Here is a 20,174-nt window from a genome sequence, read left to right on the forward strand (position 1 = left end):
GATGGGGATGGGGCAGGCGATGGGTGCCCTGCTGGGGGCAGGCTGTGTTGGGGCGCTTGAATGCCAGGTGATGGTTTTGGACAGGGAGGCTTGGGCACCCCTGCCCTGGTGATGCCCAAGGGCTGGCTGCTGCAGCCGTCCACCCCTTGCAGACAGAAACCTCCCTGACCTGCAGTGGCACTGGGCAGCACAGCTTTTCCTCAGCTGAAGCCATCCAGAGCATTTATTTGATCATTGTCCTGCTGCTGAGAGCTGCCATGCCCTCAGAAGCCCCAGTCTGTGCCAGGGACTCAGAAACATACATTTCTCCTCTGTGTTGTACACCAGAGTTGACACATCTTCTGCTTCACCAGCAGCTGCTTGCATTGCAGCATCCTGCAGCTTGGGTATGTTCAACTCCTCCAAGCACCCACCAGAAATGTGAAATGAAAATGGAGCTTGTCAAAGCACTGCTGTGGGACCAGGAACAGGTTCTGCTTTGTGAAATTAAATGGATGCCCAAAGGCATCTTGAGCTGATTCTGTCACCAAATCCTGCCTGCCCAGCACATGGGATCTCAGGAGGCTGTGCTCCACTCAGCACCAGCACTGCTGCCCTCAGCATCGCCATCTATAGCTGCAGCTGTGATTTTTCTACAGAGCTGGGGGCAGGTGAGTCACTCTGCAAAACAGCAGAGGAGTGAGAGAGGCCAGACCCATGCTCAGGTACGCCCAGGTAAATCCAGGTCTCCACTGCTTTCAGGGAGCTCCCCTGGCAGCCAGAAGCCACCATTTCGGTAGCCTGCAATAGGGAATAGGCAACTGTCCCACAGGCAGCCCCTCTCCAGGGGCCACTGGGTGCACAGATGTGAATCACTCTTGCCTCAGCAGTGGGAAACTGGAAGCCACTGGGACAGTGATAGTGACAGAGACATTGCAGTATGCCAAATTTCCAGAGGCTCTGCGTGCAGTGGTACAGAGCTCCCACACCTCTCTGTGATGGCATCTGCAGGGCTTTGCTCTCCGGAAGGGGAAGATGGGTGGGTTGCTGTACTGCTGTTGTGGTGAGCTATGCTCAGGCACCACACAGGAGCAAGACATGCTCTCAGGCAGCTCAGAAGGAGGAAGGCTTTCCTGATCGAGAGCAACCCCAAGGTCTCCATCACCCCCTCGTCACCCTCCACATCACAGCAGGCGCACAAAGAGGTAGAGAACAGTCTGGTCCTGCACCCCGGTGATCCTCCACCTTTCTAAGAGGATATCTATGCCATCATGTTACTCCACAGCTGTCTTGCTCTTAAGACCATCCAGACAGCCAGGAGGCCTGGAGGGAAGAAACCCAGGCATGGGGTGGGGACTGGCCTGAATTTGAACCTTAACACTACAGGCAGTGAGGACACAGTCAGTTCCAGCCACATGGCACAACAAAAGCAACCGCATGCTTGGGCATAGCTAACAAAAGACAGTAGAGATTTCACCTGTAGGATCATTGCGCTGGAAGCACCTGGAAGCAGCTCTCAAGGTGCCTTCAGAATTATAGCAGAGTATGTTCTGAGTTCCCAGGGAGCAAAGATGACAGGAATCACTTTCTTTCCTGTCTCAGTTGTGTAGAGTACATGCATTACACAGCTGCTACTTTACCCTGTAGGATCAGACCTACCAAGACATTTAGGTACTAACTTCCTACCGAGTTCAATGCCAAGTTGGATATGCAAATAAGAAAGAGTTTGACTCCAAAATTCCCCTTTGGGTCTGACTTTTAGCTTTGAACATTCTAATTCCAATGTTAGTCCATTTGCTTCAGCCTCACATCTCTGGAAATATTATAAATAAAGACTCAGAGGAAGAAAAACCCTTGGATACACTCAGCCAGTTGTGCAGTTCTCCCACACAGGCACACATGTACCTTAGAGGTAATCAGTTGCAACACTGTAGGGTGAAATCCAGCCCTGGATTATCTTAGTACTACATGTGGTAGCCAGTGATGATTAAATTAGCCAATGCTTTTTAAAAATCCAGCCATACATGCTTGACATTGAATGTCTGTATTAGTGAAGACCACAGGCTGTCTATTCAGTGTGCAAAGCAATATCCTTTGTAATTCCTTCTAAATTTATTGCTTTAATGTCATAGAGACCTATTGTTCTCATACTGTGGGATAGGGTCAGAAGGGAGGAGCTGATGAGTTCTCGCTGTGCCCTTCAGAATTTGGAATGTCTCACTCAAATGCTTTTTAATTATGCTCCTTGCTTGGCTAGAGAAAGGCTTCTCTGGCCATGGCTTTTGCAATTTCTCATCCTATGGGACATTTCTAAGCAGACCAGTTCTTTTTCCTTAGTAGATCTTGCTGTACCTTTAAAGTGGGATTAAGTAGCTCCCAGGTCTTATTACCCCTCAAAGTAGAGATGAGAGACTCAATGAAAGGACAGCCTTTGAGATGCACAAAGGAGAAGTGCTAGAGGCACGTTCAGGTAAGCAAAGCGGGACAGCAGGAGTGAGCCCCTAGCTCTCCTCCAAGCAGTGCTGCCACAAGAGCAAGGCCATGCATCACATCTGTGCAGCACTGGAACAGAGAGACCCCCAGGTAGCTCGAAGCAAGCTTTGGCACCAGAGGTGCCAGGTATGCCACTTCGCTGCTCTTCCTGGGCTAACTTAACTGAGGCTAGGCAATTCACCACACTCACACTGTACTGCACTGGAGATATATTATTTTCCATCACCTGCTAGCCCAACAGAGATTACCCTCCACCAAATAACAGGTCACAATAGGAGGTAAGCTTCCCCCATTGTACTGTACCAATGCCATTGAAAGTCTCAGGGGCTATTCATAAACCCAAGGCACTTCTGCACTGGGCAAGATGCTTCACTCAGTGCCGTGTAATGTAGCTGTTGAGATTAATTAGGTGCACAAAGCAATGGACTCGCTCCCAACAGCAGGTTATCAGGGTACGAGCACTAAATTGGCTGCACAGAAGTACACCTCTGGGACAAGATAGCTGGCCAGGTCTGTGTGGTGGCACTCTTTTGGCTGGAGTGGTAGCAGTAGGTGCAAAGATATGGGATGTGGGTGAACAGGCCAGCAGTATCACTGGATACTCAAGGCTTCTGGTTATCCTGTGTTAAAGAATTTATGAACGTGGGTTTCTCTAGGTTTGCTTTATTAACAACTCAGAGTTGGGCCACCACTGCAGTGAATGGCAACCCTCCAAAAGTTTCCAAATCTTATATACCCTTTTGCCACCCATTGTCCCAATCCAAAGTCTCTGTAATTTCCCAGCCAAAGTCTCTGTAATTTTCCAGTCGATTCTCTGTTCTCATATCGTTATCATCCATCATCTTATCTCATCCATTCTCCATTCTCATGTCTCGGTTCTTCTGGGATTGGTGGTCGCAGGCAGAAAGTCTCCGGTCATCATCATCACTTATCTTCTTACACTTCAAAGGTACCTATGAATTTCTAAAGAAACTACTCAGGTTATTTTATTAATTTATCTTGTTCTAAAGTTAATCACTTACTCCCATGTCTTAGGTCTAAGATGTATGATCCTTTCTCTGTTGATTCAGCTTGACTGGATTTTAAGCCAGCCATGAAGAGGGAGTCTCAGAGAACAATTCTGCAGCTCCTAGATATTGTTTTATATGCACCTGCATTCTATTAATCATATCTAAACCAATATCTAATCATTAGTTATATGTCTAATATGAATAGTCTTAAAACAATAAAGCAAATAGTCTTAAAACAATGAGGCTTAAGGCCTAGTTCCTTTTACATCCTGGGCTTGTTCATACTGTACAAATGCAGTTTTGTTACTCCCTGACTCCCTCTGTGCTGATTAGGAATTGCACAACCCGTTGCACTCAGTTTGTAGTTGTAGATATATCATAAACCTGGTCCTGTACTTCTCTTTCCTCAACTCTTACCAAAATTAGGCCTGTGTGGCTGACACTAGCAGGTATGTTGTTTTCTGCATGGTTTCAGGACAATCGATGTCAGCAGTGAGGCAATTTCACAGTGTGGCTGCGTACTGGCTGCCATGGTCTTAAATCATGCAATGCCTCCTTTGCCAATGTAATCCTGGTTGCTGAGTTCAAGTCAGCTGGGACAAGGTGAGTAGGTGTCTAAGCATGCATAAAGGCAAATGGGAAAAGCCAAAATAGGTTATAAATGCTCCAGTCCTTATAAAAAATTAGTCTTTTAGGGCACTTTGATTACTTCCAGAGTTATGGAAGTATGAGAGCTCCCATGTTAGAAAGGAGGTTAAATGACTTGCCCCAACAGTCAGGCAGAAGCAAGGTCAGGATTACAGAGCCAGGTCCCTATCTTGCCAGCCGACAAGCAGGCCAGTAGGCCATATTGACACTAAAATTATACATTCCCCTTTTGCCCCTAGAGCTTTTTGCTAGAGCAAGATAATTAAGCTCTCATTCATAGAATCATAGAATCATAGAATAGTTTGGGTTGGAAGGGACCTTTAAAGGTCATCTAGTCCAACCCCCCTGCAATGAGTGGGGACGTCTTCAACTAGATCAGGTTGCTCAGAGCCCCATCCAACTTGACCTTGAATAGTTCCAGGGATGGGGCATCTAGCACCTCTCTGGGCAACATGTTCCAGTGTTTCACCACCCTCATCGCAAAAAAATTCATCCTTATATCTAGTCTAAATCTATCCCCTTTTAGTTTAAAACCATTACCCCTTGTCCTACTGCTACAGGCCCTACTAAAAAGTTTGTCCCCATCTTTCTTATAAGCCCCCTTTAAGTACTGAAAGGCCGCTATAAGGTCTCCCCAGAGCCTTCTCTTCTCCAGGCTGAACAACCTCAACTCTCTCATCCTTTCTTCATAGGAAAGGTGTTCCAGCTTTCTGATCATCTTCACGGACCTCCTCTGGACCCGCTCAAAAGGTCCATGTCTTTCCTGTGTTGAGGGCTCCAGAGCTGGATGCAGTACTCCAGGTGGGGTCTCATGAGGGTGGAGTAGAGGGGGAGAATCACCTCCCTTGACCTGCTTCTTTTGATGCAGCCCAGGATACAGTTGGCTCGCAGGAGCGCACATTGCTGGCTCATGTCCAGCTTTTAATCCATCAGTACCCCTAAGTCCTTGTCCGCAGGACTGCTCACAATCCCTCAGCCTGTACTGATACTGGGAGTTGCCCCAACCCATGTGGCCTTGTGCCATGTGCCTCATGAGGTTCACATGGGCCCACTTCTTGAGCTTGTCCAGGTCCCTCTGGATGGCATCCTGTCCCTCAGGCACGTCAACCATACCACTCAGCTTGGTGTCATCTGCAAATTTGCTGAGGGTGCACTCAGTCCCACTGTCTATGTCGTTGATGAAGATACTAAATAGTACTGGTCCCAATACAGACCCCTGAGGGACACCACTTGTCACCGATCTCCATCTGGACTTTGAGCAGTTGACCACTACTCTCTGGATGCGACCATCCAACCAATTCCTCATCCACCAAAAAGTCCACCCATCAAATCCATCTCTCTCTAATTTAGAGAGAAGGACACTGTGGGGGACCATGTCAAAGGCTTTACAGAAGTCCAGATAGATGACATCTGTAGCTCTTCCCTTGTCCACTGATCTAGTCACTCCATCATAGAAAGCCACTAGGTTGATCAGGCAGGACTTGCCCTTGGTGAAGCCATGCTGGCTGTCTCAAATCACCTCCCTGTCCTCCATGCACCTTAACATAGCTTCTAAGAGAATCTGTTCCATGATCTTCCCAGGCACAGAGGTGAGGCTGAAAGGTCAGTAGTTCCCAGGGTCTTCCTTTCTACCATTTTTTAAAATGGCTGCAATTTTTCCCTTTTTCCAGTCACTGGGGACTTCACTTGACTGCCATTCCTTTTCACATATGATGGAGAGTGGCTGGCAACTGCATCAGCCAATTCCCTCAGCACTCTGAGATGCATCTGTCACAGACTGAAAGAGTTAATGTCTCAAACATTTTGGTGGGGCAAGTTCTGCATAATGGTGAACTCTGCATAACAACGAACCCTGCCTAGCAGCAAACCACATGTGAGAAGTCCGTGGAAGTGCTTGAGGGTACACAGTTCTGTGTATCAGAATAAGCTGAGCAGGACAGCTCGCCATATATGGCCAAAGGTCAAAGAATGGTCATGCCTGCAGGGAGGGAGAAGTTAATCCCCAAACAACCCCCAAACCCACAGACCCATTCCCTGAAGGTTCTGGAAGCACAAACCGCACATGAAACCTAATTAGCCTAATGAATTCGAGTGCCCACCTGAAGGAGGGGCAAGGAGATGATAAAAGGACACAAACTGAAGTCCCACGTGTGCGTGCCCTCCGGAACTGGACCCTTAGGCTGGCTGGACCAACGCTGGACCCAGGACTGGTGAAATCTTTCTCTTTTCTCTCTCTTTCTCTCTCTTTTTTTTTTTCCATAACCTGTACACTTTATCCCTTTGGACATAAACCGTTGACCAAGTCTGGGACTAGGAGTGGATCCAGCCGCCCCTAGGCTCCTCACTGAGAAGGAGTCTAGAAAGCAAGGGGGTCCACTCTGAACCTCATGACTCAACGGGAGGTACCACACCTTATTTTCTTCCCTGAACTGATCCCCAAATAAGCAAAGCCTGTAGTATATGTTTGGTGATGTATGGTTAGCACGTTACACAGTTTACTGACGTAGTTTCATGCCAATTCTTGTTGTGAGCAAATAAAAGTTGAGTTTTGTGAGTTAAAGTATCCCTGGTGTCGTTTCACCGTAATCCTGACCTGGGAATTGGCGAACCTGAGTCGTCATCCTGAGAAATTGGGACATGACAGCATCTCATCAGGTCCCATAGACTTATGTATGTTCAGATTCCTCAGGTGGTCTCAAACCTGATCTTCTCTTACAGTGGGAGGGACTTTGCTCCCCTGTCTTGCAGTCCATCCACTCAAGAGGTGTGGGAAGAGAGGTTGCCAGTGAAGACTGAGGCAAAAAGTTGTTGAGTACCTCAGCCTTCTCCTCATCCATTGTTACCAGTATGCCAGTGTTGTGGTTTAACCCGGCAGGCAGCTAAACACCACACAGCTGCTCACTCACTCCCCCTCCCACAGTGGGATGGGGGAGGGAATTGGGAAAAAAAAAGTAAAATTTGTGGGTTGAGATAAAGACAGTTTAATACGACAGAAAAGGAAGGGAAAATAATAATAATAATAAAAGAATTAGAATATACAAAACAAATAATACACAATGCAATTGTTCACCACCCACCGACTGACGCCCAGCCAGTTCCAGAGCAGCGGCCCCCAGCCAGCTTTCCCCCTAGATTACATACTGAGCATGACATCATATGGTGTGGAATATCCCTTTGGCCAGTTTGGGTCAGCTGTCCTGGCTGTGTCTCCTCCCAACTTCTTGTGCCCCCAGCCTACTTGCTGGTAGGGTCATGTGAGAAGCTGAAGAGTCTTTGACTTTGTGTAAACACTGCTTAGCAACAACTAAAACATCAGTGTGTTATCAACATCATTCTCATCCTAAATCCAAAGCACAGAGCTATACCAGCTACTAGGAAAGAAATTAACTCTATCCCAGTTGAAACCAGTCTTGCTCATCAAGGGGGATATGCTTTCTTTGACCTTCCTTTTCAGGCTGACATACCTGTAGAAGCTCTTCTTATTAATGTTTGCATCCCTTGCCGAGTTCAGCTCCAGCCACGCCTTGGCCTTCCTGACCCCATCCCTACACAACCAGGCAGCGTCCCTATACTCTTCCCAGGTTCTTCCTTCTGGCTATCCTCTTTTAATGAAATGGTGCACATAACACAGCTTGGTATTTATTAATGCCAGTGTGTTTTTAAAACAATTTGATGCAGCAATGCACCTTTCACTTGTGTGGTTGCAGTGCATGTCCAGCATCATTCCCAATTTAATGATGCCATGCATCTCGGGTCAGTGTCCTTTAGAAGGCAGTCTGTAACATAAAATACAGCAGCCTCCATTTGCAGTCAGGTCATTGTGAATGAAAAGCAGGTCCAGGCTTGAACTAACAAGAGCAGATGCCAGCTTCCCCCTCTATATGAAGTGCTGATGGTGGTTTATTAATTTTTAGAACAAGGTCACAAGTTTATTTGCCTGTTGAATCTGAGTTAGTGACCTCACATTTTGTAGGCAAGTAAACACAAGCTTTCAATATCTGACACTCCCAATGTTTCTTAATAAGGAGAAGCAAAAATGTAAACCTCAAATTTACGAGCCAGCTGAGGTTGCATATTAATACCTCGGTTGCTTGAGCTGAGATGGTTTGATTAGAGCAGATCAGGTCTCTGTCACAAAGAGACCATAGCAGTGAAAATCATGCTGGCGGCTGGTGGCAGGAGGGCTGCAGTGCACTGAGCAGTACCCCAGGGCAAACATAAACTACCTCACTGGTAATTTTTAAAGATTCTGGTTTCCAGTGCAAACACTCTTGAAGTGACTCTGCTGCTCAGGATATGTCCTTGGGAATGTCTCCATGGGCTGATGTGAGAGGCTACAATACAGTTTTCCTTTCCTGGGAGAACAGGTTCTGGCCCAGAGACCCCTGCCCTGATCGGGATGGGGCCTCTGAAAGGTCTCTGGTCCCCTGCACAGCCCAGATCAGGGCTGGTTCTGGAGGACTGGAGGTATTTTGAAAGCATGTGAGGTCAAACTCCAATGATATGACATTTGTGACATGAAGACACAGCCTTCACATGAAGGGGTATGCATTGCCACGTTACAGCTGTAGGGTGATGTGGCCACACGGGCAGCCAAGACCAGATCCTGCCCTGCATGGTCTGCTGCCATCCCCTCCAACCTCAGAAACTGTTGTGGCTTTCCCCCAGCTGCAGATCTGGCCCCCTGGCTTCATCCTGTCTCTGAAGGGCAGAGCCAGCTGCCAGCAGCAGCTCTATCCCTCACCCCATTTGGGGGCAAGGGTGTGGGGGCACAGCCCCAAGGGCAGACACATGCTTGGGAATCATCATGGTCTCCTTGCTGCAAGGGGACAGTGAGACCCTCCAGGACATCTCACCGCTTTGCCAGGGGTTGGGGTCAGGGTGGATGTGGGACCCCGGCAGGCTTACTCAGAGATGCCCTGCTTGGAAATAAACCCCGTGGCAGCTCCCAGCATGCCAGTCCTGCTGGCTCATGCACAACAGGAGCACTGAGCAGCAGGTGAGTCCTGCTGCTCTGACAGCATGGTTATTAATAAAAGACAGGAAAACTAGCTGAGATGGTTTATAAGCTGCATGGGCCCAAATCTGGCTCATATTACTCAGGGGAGCAACTCCATCAAGGACTGAGGAGTTGCACTTGCTGAAGCCTGTCCTGGTTTCAGCTGGGATAGAGTTAACTGTCTTCCTAGTAGCTGGTACAGTGCTATGTTTTGAGTTCAGTATGAGAAGAATGTTGATAACACTGATGTTTTCAGTTGTTGATAAGTGGTGTTTAGTCTAAAGTCAAGGATTTTTCAGCTTCTCATGCCCAGCCAGCAAGAAAGCTGGAGGGGCACAAGAAATTGGCACAGGACACAGCCAAGGCAGCTGACCCAAACTGGCCAATGGGGTATTCCATACGATGTGACATCACATCTAGTTTAGGAACTGGGGTGGGGGTGGGGGTGGGGGTGGGGGGATCGCCGCTCGGGGACTAACTGGGCATCAATCAGCGGGTGGTGAGCAATTGCCCTGCGCATCATTTGTACATTCCAATCCTTTTATTACTACTGTTGTCATTTTATTAGTGTTATCATTATCATTATTAGTTTCTTCTTTTCTGTTCTATTAAACTGTTCTTATCTCAACCCACGAGTTTTACTTCTTTTCCTGATTTTCTCCCCCATCCCACTGGGTGGGGGGGAGTGAGTGAGCGGCTGCGTGGTGCTTAGTTGCTGGCTGGGGTTAAACCACGACAAGCCCAAGCTGAGCTTAGCACAAATACTGCTTAATTTTTCCATGAGACATTAGTGAGTCTAATAAATCCCTGCATAACACCTTCATTAAACAGGTTTTACTATAATATGTTATATATGCTTTATGCTTCACCTGCATAAACAGCCATGTTAATGCTATAAATTACAGCATTTGTATTAATGTATTGCAGGCACCTCAACCAAGGTGAAATGCTTAATGGCTTTCAGTAAGCACCTGAATTGCAAGAAAATGTGAAATGAGAGAGAAGCTTCTCTAGTAACTGACACAGACTGCACGAGAAATGTAAGCCTTACAAAATTATTCTTAAAAAAAAAAAAAAAGAAGAAAAGATCTAAACCCCAAAAGTTTTGCATACTGCAGTATTAGTGCTAGACTTCATGGCTTTGCAACGGAAATTGGTTCTGATTTTTGAGATATGCATTACATCATAGTCTTCTTTTAGGGCATTATGTCATTCCTGCTGAGAAGCATTATCTCGACTTGGCCTAGCATTAGCAATTTTTGTGGGCCTGCTGCAGTGTTCCCAAAGCACTGCTGGGAACCACAGACTGAAATTTGAAATGTTTATCTTCTAAAAAGCTGAAAAAGAGGAAAGATGTCAACATCAGGCATCACTGACTTCCTTAACCCTCTCCTGACTCTGCTTCTTACTGGGGCTTGGTTTTGATGTCTTTGAACATGTACAAATGAGGTAACCTTTAAAAACTCACATTAGAGGGGGCATAATGCAGTGTTTCTTCCCACTCTCTGAGAAGTGCCCTTGCAGCTGCCTGAATAACACCCCCCCGGTCTTTACAAGATGTCAACATGAATCAGATTGTACCTACGTATACTGACAAGCTACATGTCCACAGACATGTCTAGAACATATATTAAGAATAAAAGGGGAAGGCAGTGAAAAGCTTTATGTGAATCAACTCTTATTAATATTTTTATGTAGTTTTCCTGGTTTCAGCTGGGATAGAGTTAATTTTCTTTCTAGTAGCTGGTATGGTGTTATGTTTTGGGTTCAGTATGAGAAGAATGTTGATAACACACTGATGTTTTCAGTTGTTGCTAAGTAATGTTTAGTCTAAAGTCAAGGATTTTTCAGCTTCTCATGCCCTGCCAGCAAGAAAGCTGGAGGGGCACAAGAAATTGGCACAGGACACAGCCAGGGCAGCTGACCCAAACTAGCCAATGGGGTATTCCATACCATGTGACGTCACATCTAGTATATAAACTGGGGTGGGGGTGGGGGTGGGGGGATCGCCGCTCGGGGACTAACTGGGCATCAATCAGTGGGTGGTGAGCAATTGAACTGTGCATCATTTGTACATTCCAATCCTTTTATTAATACTGTTGTCATTTTATTAGTGTTATCATTATCATTATTAGTTTCTTCTTTTCTGTTCTATTAAACTGTTCTTATCTCAACCCACGAGTTTTACTTCTTTTCCTGATTTTCTCCCCCATCCCACTTGGTGGGGGGGGAGTGTGTGAGTGGCTGTGTGGTGCTTAGTTGCTGGCTGGGGTTAAACCACAACAGTAGTATTGAGCAACCCTGATATTTTATTTTTCAGCATGTACAGAGATCATGCACACCCGGATGGATCCTCACATCCTGATCCTTTTAAGGAAAAAAGCAGAATTCCAGGAGGTTTATGCTAGACAGCAATTTTTATGCAGGGAACTGAGCAGATATTATCTCTTCTGACTTCAGCCATGAAATTAGAAGCCCATTTTGTCTCACTGCATCTATGGCAGGATTAGAGGCTGTGCCATGGAGGGAACAGACGGGTGCTTCCAGGATAAATCAAGGATATTCCCAAAACCCCAGAGAATCCCAACATTTTTCTCTCCACAAAAGCATAATTATAAAAAGGGGATGTGAATGCTAAGAGGAAATGCGAAACATTCAACCATGACTAAATTCCAGTTCCCTCTCTTGTTATAAACTAATGCTATTCATTGGAGGGCTTTAAGTTGTCTGCTCCATTTTTTTACTTAGATTGTGTGTTTCAGTGAGTTATCACATTTTGGTGCTTTAAGACTCTCTGCTACAGCTGTAGTGTATTTCCTAGAAAGATTGCAACAGCAACTTTTTTTCATCACAAAGGAATGATTAGTGCCATAACCAGAACTCAGGAGGCAAGACATAATTTAATCATACCAGACATCTCTTTCCCAGTTGGACCAAAAGCTTTTCATTTTCTTCATTTCCTTTCAGATTGCAGAGCCTGAATAACAAAGCATTAGAAAGGAGAACAAGTCCTTGCGTGTACTTGACACCTGCTGTCCCCATCCCCATGTTTGCAAGGTGACTTTCTGGCCCTAGCACTCTCCTTTCACAGGCAGAAGTTTTATGATTTGGGGGCCAAGTGCTTTTAATACTTAATGTTCCCAAAGGGATGCACATGGCAAGTCCCCATCCTGCTGCACTTTGCAGTTGTGACAAGGTTTTACAGGTAACTCCTCATTAGATGTAATACTGCTACCCACAGGAGGGAAAAAACAGCCTGATCTGTTAAAGAACCAGTCATGAGAGGTGGAAAAAATGGGTTTCCAGATGTTTTCACCAAAAATATACTCATGGGCTTTTTGGCAATTATTCCTTTCACCAAGAAAAGGTGATGATGTGCTGTAATAACTCACCCAAGGAAAACGTGCATGTCATGACAAGACAGTGAGTTACCCACTAACTGAAGCGGCAACAAGGCAGCCCACAGATGGGTGGGATTACTGGCTGCTGAGCCCCTCTGAAAGGTCAGGGACTAATGTCGTATATAACATGGTGGGAGCTACTAGATTCACTGAGGTGAAATGCTATTACAGACTAGTACTTTACGGATCCTGCATGGCTCGGGACGTTAGGCCACAACTCACTGGCAGAGGAAAATACATTGATCTGAGAGATCCACACTTCTGAAAGATGCTTTAGTTAAGGTACCACAGCAAAATGCACTTAAAATTCAGAGCAAGTAAATACAAATACTTTTGCTCTGCACCCCAAGGACTAGTAAAACTGCAGTCAAGGCATTATAAAATCACAGGAACAAATTGGATGGATTAATACGAGACTGATTGTGGTGGTGTGCTCCCCCCCCTCCCCAACCTGACCTGTATTTCCCGTAACCCTGCTCAAGCGATAACCACCAGTGGCAGTCATAATGGATGCGTCTGGTCATGATGGCTGCATCGGCTCAAAGTGGATTCAGGGGAGACAGATAACAACACAATAGCCAAGGGCTAATTTGAGCAATGGGCCCACCTAACCACGGTGCTGGTCGATGTCTGACTCAAGCCAAATTTGGAAGAAGCTAACACCTGTAGTCAGTATGCAAATATGACTATGAGTCAATCATCTTACTCCATAAATAGTGGACAGCCCGGGGCCCGTTGAGCTCTCCTGCACGGCAGCAGGCTGCACGCCAGGATCTCCCATTGAGTAGGGATGCCTCTCAAGGTTACCCCTCGAGGTTGAGAGATTCCTTGCTGCAACAGATTCTCAGTATGTGATTAATAGCATGCTAAACTTTGAAATCTTAGCTAAGTGATATAAAGGATTGATTGTGCACATATAATCCTTTAGACATAAACCACTGACCAAGTCTGGGACTAGGAATGGATCCAGCCACACCTAAACTCCCCTCTGAGAAGGAGTTTAGAATGCAAGGGGGTCCTTTCTGAACCTCATGACTCAATGGGAGGGTCTCCCTGACAGTTTTGTCTGGCCCTGTCCTCTATGCAGTAAATATCAAGTGAACCTTGCCATCAAATCTTGTTAAACCACTGTTGCATTTGCTATCAAACTTTGTTAAATTGCTGGTTTATATCAATAAACATATTGCTACTTCTCTCTTATGAGTGAAGTATGTCACTCCATCTGCAACACCAAGCTCGGGGGGGGGGGGGCTCATGCAGGTTTTGTACTGGAGACAGCATCCTCCAGGCCGTGCAAAGAAGCCCCCTGCTAACGGGAAGTGCTGGATGATGGCCGGTGCCGGATGGCATCACCCCAGCAGGAAAATAGCTCCTATCTGCCAGGGAGATGCAGGGAGGGATGCTCTAACCCACAGCTTCCCTGCAATTGGCGGTCCCCCCAATCCCCTGCTCCTCTCCCCAGTGGTTCCTTCTGCCCCCATGTGCCCTCCCGACTGTGGGGTCTGTCCCTGTGGGGTGTGTGGGTCAGGCCCCTGTCCTGGTTTTGGCTGGGATAGAGTTAATTGTCTTCCTAGTAGCTGGTACAGTGCTATGTTTTGGGTTCAGTATGAGAAGAATGTTGATAACACACTGATGTTTTCAGTTGTTGCTAAGTAATGTTTAGACTGTAGTCAAGGATTCTTCAGCTTCTCATGCCCAGCCAGCAAGAAAGCTGGAGGGGCACAAGAAGCTGGGAGGGGACATAGCCAGAGCAGTTGACCCAAACTGGCTAACAGGGTATTCCATACCATGTGATGTCATGCCTAGTATATAAACTGGGGGGAGTTGGCCTGGGGGGGACCACCGCTCGGGGACTAACTGGGTGTCGGTTGGCGGGTGGCGAGTAATTGCATTGTGCATCACTTGTATATTCCAATTCTTTTATTATTATTATTATTGTCATTTTAATATTGTTATCATTATCATTATTAGTTTCTTCCTTTCTGTTCTATTAAACCGTTCTTATCTCAACCCATGAGTTTTACCTTTTTCCTTCCAATTCTTTCCCCCATCCCACTGGGTGGGGGGGAGTGAGTGAGAGGCTGCGTGGTGCTTAGTTGCTGGCTGGGGTTAAACCACAACAGCCCCACACCCCATGGACCCCTCATGCCTTTCCCTCCCCAGCTGCCCATGCCTATGCAAATGGCATTCCACAGCGTGTGCCTCCCCACATGCCTCTGCACACCTGGAGCACCTGAGAGGCCAGCCTGGGGCTTTTCCCTTGCCAGTACCCCATCAAACACCCTGGGAAGCAGGGACCAGTCAGGAGTCTTCTCCAGCACCCAGCCCAAGGTGATGCACAAATTCAGTAGCAACTTCTCACTGTCAGGGGACAGTGGGCTCCAGACCCTGCGTGTGTCTTGGGAGGAGACTCTGCATAAATAACTCCCCTTAGCTGCAAGATAGTGAGGCCAAAGGTGAGCCATACCAGCTCCTACCAGAACTAGTTAAGTTCCCTGCCTTAAATATTCATTTGCCTTCTGTCCTTTTCACTCCAACATCCTCAGATATAATTTACAGAGGGATTCTTTTGATTTGAATTAAAATCCTTTTTTTTTTCCCCAGCAGTGTGAATTTAGAAGCTTATATCTGATTCTCCGCTGCATGGCTCTGATTTTACAGCTGCATAGCTCAATTGATTTTATTCTTCCCCGAGTTATGAGGCTCACTGGTGAATTTATGTCAGGAGAATACACCAGCCTGCTACAGTCCCAGTGAGAAAGCCTTAACTCACAGGGCTGCAGCTCACAGTTTTAACTCCAGATTAGACAGGGAAGGAATCTTTTTGTCAACAAGTAAATCTGTTAAATAGCGAATTTTGAAAGAACTGGGACAAATTTGATAACTTTCAAAGGAAAAAAGTGGCAAAAGTATACCAAGGCTCAAGATTTTTGTGGTTTTTGACATTTGGGGATTTGTTTTAGACATGCTGCACCATTTTCATTTGATGTTGAAAAACAAAACTATTCTACTCCTTATTTTGAAACACCATTCTCCACTTTAAAACTGTGCCACCCTAAAATGGGAAAAAGGTTTTGGAGGTCTTTAAGCAACTTCAAAATGAAACTGAAATATCTTTAACAGGTCAGTCAGCATTTTGGCATTAATTCAGTGAAATTCTTCAAGCTTTCTTATTGTTTATTTGGTGGTTTTCCCACCATTTTTGGTTTTGATTATCCACACAATTACAAAGTCTGTTTTTCACCCACCCATACTGCACAAGTCATAGGCAAACAGGCTTCAGTTCAGTACAACTGCTCTGGGCTAAAAATGGTGGTACACGGTAAAAGCCCAAGCCCTCACTGTAGGCACCTGAACTTGCCATTCACCCCAGAGTGTTAGAGATTACCAGACCACAGGCACAGAAATCCTTTTTGGGGTACCCACAGCTTTTGGCTTCCCATGCAGCCTTGCGAACACACCATACCCCAGCCATGCCATGGATCCCGAGGAACCAGCATGTTTATTCATCCCCCATCTAGTCTTGTAGGTAACCAAGCAGAATTGTCTCTGACTGCTGAGCTGTTCTCATCTAGTGAATATATCTGTATTTAGCCAATTCTTTAAATTTTCTGTTATGCCCTTCAGTCTAGTTCCTAAGTCCACTGCCTTATGGGTTCTTCTCTTTACCCATTAATTTCTTTTCAAAGAATACTATTTATAAAATAAATTCAGCCTCTGTATAGTTAGCCCTGATTGTGTTAGGGGAGCTGTGTAAAGTCACTGATGGTCATTTATGGAGAACACCTGCCTTGTGTCTTATTCACATAAGAAACAATATGGGTCTAACACAAAGCTCACTGCAGCCTTTCTGTCATCCTCAGACAGCTTTGCATTAGGCCTGTCTTGAAGAGCAGGCTCTCATCTGCTCTGCTGAAGCATTACTGGAGTCGGGAGTTTTGGGAGAGGGCTTTTTGGTGAGGTTTCTTGACTCTCAGTGAGGGTGATTTTAAACTGGCTGTATGTGAGCAAAATAAATTAAAGGCTTTTAACTATCAGACTATTGAGGAAAATTCACTCCAACTGAGTGTTAATGCAGTCCAGTCATCCAGACTGTGCTTTCAAATCCCAGTACAAGGCTCTGTGTGGCACTGGTCTCTGCTCGTGTGTGTGAGCGTCTGGACAAGGATGTGCTGGTATTTCTGTGGCCATCCTGGAGAAAGAAGTTGCTGCAATATTATATTTCACTGTAATAGTTACCCTCAAATAACATGTGCTCCATGTTGCATCAGCTTGCTGCCAGCACAGGGTGGGCAGCCGGGGCTGCAGGAGGAGGTGAATTTGGGTGATACCTGGAGGCACAGCACCCGGGAGCTAGTGATGCAAGGCCTATAAGATGGAAGCCTTGCTTTTCATCAGAAACTCATCAACGTGTGATCAGAAATAGCTGTCTGGTCAGCGGCAAGACACGGGAAATACTCTCTGCTCTTCCCTATCTGGATTACAGGGAATTGCAAGAGGATGTTGGGTCCTGCCACAAATAGGTGCAAACAGGGACAGGCTCACACCTGAGAGACAGAAGGGTTCAGGGCATCCTTGTGATGTGCAGAAATAGCTACCAAAGCACAGTGATATTTAGACTCTGTTGCTGCCAGTAAAGCTGCGAGCTCAGCAGGCAGCCAGCATTTCATATTCACAGTCCTCTCGGGGCTGCAATGGGGGGGGGGAGAAGGAGCAAAAGGAGTATGTCCCATGTCCCCAGCCACACTCTGCCCCAAAAAGGGGCCCAGATTTGAAGCAGGTCCTGGGGCTTTGGGGTGATGTCAGCTTTTGAAGTGCTGTCTGGGACTGCCTTGCCCTGGTGCCCAGATCCCACACTGCTGCCCCAGAGGCTACTGAAATGCCAGGAGGTCAGGCGCTGGCTGCATTGCCCTGAGGCCCAAGGGGTCAGGGATTGCTCCCTTGCCCTCACCAGGGACATGGAGAGACAAATTTCAAAGATGGTGGAGGGGCCAAAATATCATGTTACAGCTCTTGTCCTCGCTTGCTGGCTGTACTGTTTTCTCTCTCCAACCCACGTTGCAAAGGCTGAGAGGGGCCCCTCTGCTTTCTCCCCCTCTTTTCAGATGACAACCTACCCATCCTTGCTCTGGCGCTTCCTGAAAAGCAGAGGCTCCAGCAGTACATCTGAACCACAGAGCCAGAGGAGAGTCATCTGTGTGCAGTAGCACAGGGCCATGGCTCATGGGAAGGAACAACATCTCAGCCATGAAGCAAGTGGGGGTCAAGACCTGGTCCTAAAAGTCAGTGCAAGCAAGAGCCACATGTAGCTGTTGCTGGGGATTTGCAGTTCCTCCTTGAGCATGGGCAGCAGCTGTCAAAGGAGGATCAAGACAAGGGGGTTTCCTTCATTTTCTCCTCTGCGCTCAGTGGCCATAGTACAGCTCCCCAGAAGAGCTTCAGGCTGGCTGTATGAGAGCAGAGTGAGCTCAGCTGACAGTTTTAAAAATTAACTCAGTGAGGTGAAAAGATCATTTTTCTCTCCTGACATTTTCAACTACTTAGTTGCTTAATTTATCTGTTACCAGAATGTTTCCCTATAAGCACCAGCAATTTTGCCCATTAGCAATTAGTGAGAACAGTTATTCTACTGAACTTTGTGCAGTTGAATAAATAGATTAATACCCATCCCTCTGAGTATGACTACATGAGGCAGATTCCCAGCTAGAGCAAGCTGACAGCGTTATTCACAGTAACATTTTACTTTTATATTTAAAAAGCAATTTGAAAAGGATATATCTTATTTTTTCTTTAAGAAGAATGACTTTGTCTCATCCTATTTGGGTATTCTAGCAACCACATGCACTTTTGCCATGCAAATAATTCCAGTAGTGATCCAGTGAACAGATAAATTTCTGCCTTGCCCATATTCTGGCTATTGAAATACACATTTTTAGAAACAGCAGCCAGTAGAAATCCCCTGAAATATGCCAGGCTATAGTGACCTTTAATGAAATCACTTCACATTACATCTTCCAGCTCCAAATTATCATAACAATTTTAAAGAACTTCTAATGAAATTACATCACAAGTAATAACTACACTGGGCCATTAAAACTCACCAATGGAAGATTCATACCACAAATGTGATATTGTAATTAGAACCATTTTATCATCTACAGATAAAATACCCATCTTCCTCCAGAAACTAAGCAATCAGGTCCTGTCTTTCAAAGACTTTGCAATACAGAAAATTCAGTGTTTACAAGTTAGCTGTTCCTGTATAAAGAACAGTAAAAGACTAAAAAGGAAGGCTGACATATACTTTAAAAGAAAAGAAGGATTCTTTAGAAACGTCTACAGAAAAAAAAAAAGCAAATTAGAGAAAAGTCCCTTTCTCTGAGTTTTCCCTTGTAGTTTTGATGAGGCATTTATAATCATGTCCCCAAGAACCAATCTGTGTTATTTTAAAACTGTTTCAACTTTGTGCAAACATGCATGGCCTCTGTCACTAATTCACAAGGTTTCCTTTCCTAATTGCTCCCTTATTACAAGAACATTGCCTTTTTTTCCTTATTTTTTTTTTTTTAAATAAAAGGATCCTTAGGGCTGCAGAGAGCTGCATGTGATTTTGATTAAAGTCAGGAGCTAGAGAGGTCAACCACATCTGTGTTTATGTCTGTGATTACAGAACAGTTCTTCTCTGCCATCGCCTGTCGGGCAGCACAGGTGAGACAGAAACTTGTGTGTGTGTGGTTCCAGCAGAGAAACATGAGATAATTGATCAGATATCTCACAGCCCAAGGTGCAAGCCAGCCTAAGACATTTCTGCTGTTAGCTGACCCCACTCATCACACTCAGGCATCTGAGGGCAGCCACTGGGTGCCTGACACCTGTAAGACATTCAATCCCTGTGCTGCCCGGGACAAGGGGGGCACATGCTGCTTCCGCTGCACACGCATGCCTGACTGCCCCAGTGTGGACCCCACGCAACTCCCGGGGGTCCGGGCACCCACCTCCACCCTGGGCCATCCTGCAAGGTTGTCTGGGCCATGTCACCTCTGTGGCCAGTGGAGACACTGAAAGCAAACGGAGATTTTACAGCTAAATTTAGGCAGCTATGGAAGCTGACCTGACCCTCTCCACCACCCCCTCCACGAGGTGCTTAACAGGAGGTACAAGCCCACCCTGCTCCCTTTGGGGCAATAGGTAGAGGAGCTCAGCCTCCACCCAAGGGTGGCTTCTCCTTCAGGTGTGGAGGAAACAAAGTCAGGGGAGGCCGCAGGCACACAGAAAGGATAAGTTCAAAGTCTGGTAAGGGAGGTGGTAAGTGTGAGTCCACATGCAGCCCCCCTCAAGAAAATGCCAGAGAAAGCCTCAGCAGGACAGGTGGTGGCCTGGCAGGAGCATGCCTGGCTGGACCCCGGCCCCGGAGATCCTGGCATGTACCAAGGGACCTGTGTTATGCTGGGTCCTCCTCTCCAAGTGTGGTTCAGTCGCCTCTAAACAGGACATTCACACTATTAATAGCTACTCACTGGAGCATGAGGGTATTTATTTACAAGCAGCCCATATTATTTTAACCCTTAGCACTGGGAGTCACTCTGTGTCCTGCCTCTCCTCGACATTGTCATGAAGGTGTAACACAGGTATAACATGAATGCA

Source organism: Haliaeetus albicilla, chromosome W, assembly GCF_947461875.1.
Source record: "Haliaeetus albicilla chromosome W, bHalAlb1.1, whole genome shotgun sequence".
In the NCBI taxonomy this organism is placed as follows: domain Eukaryota; kingdom Metazoa; phylum Chordata; class Aves; order Accipitriformes; family Accipitridae; genus Haliaeetus; species Haliaeetus albicilla.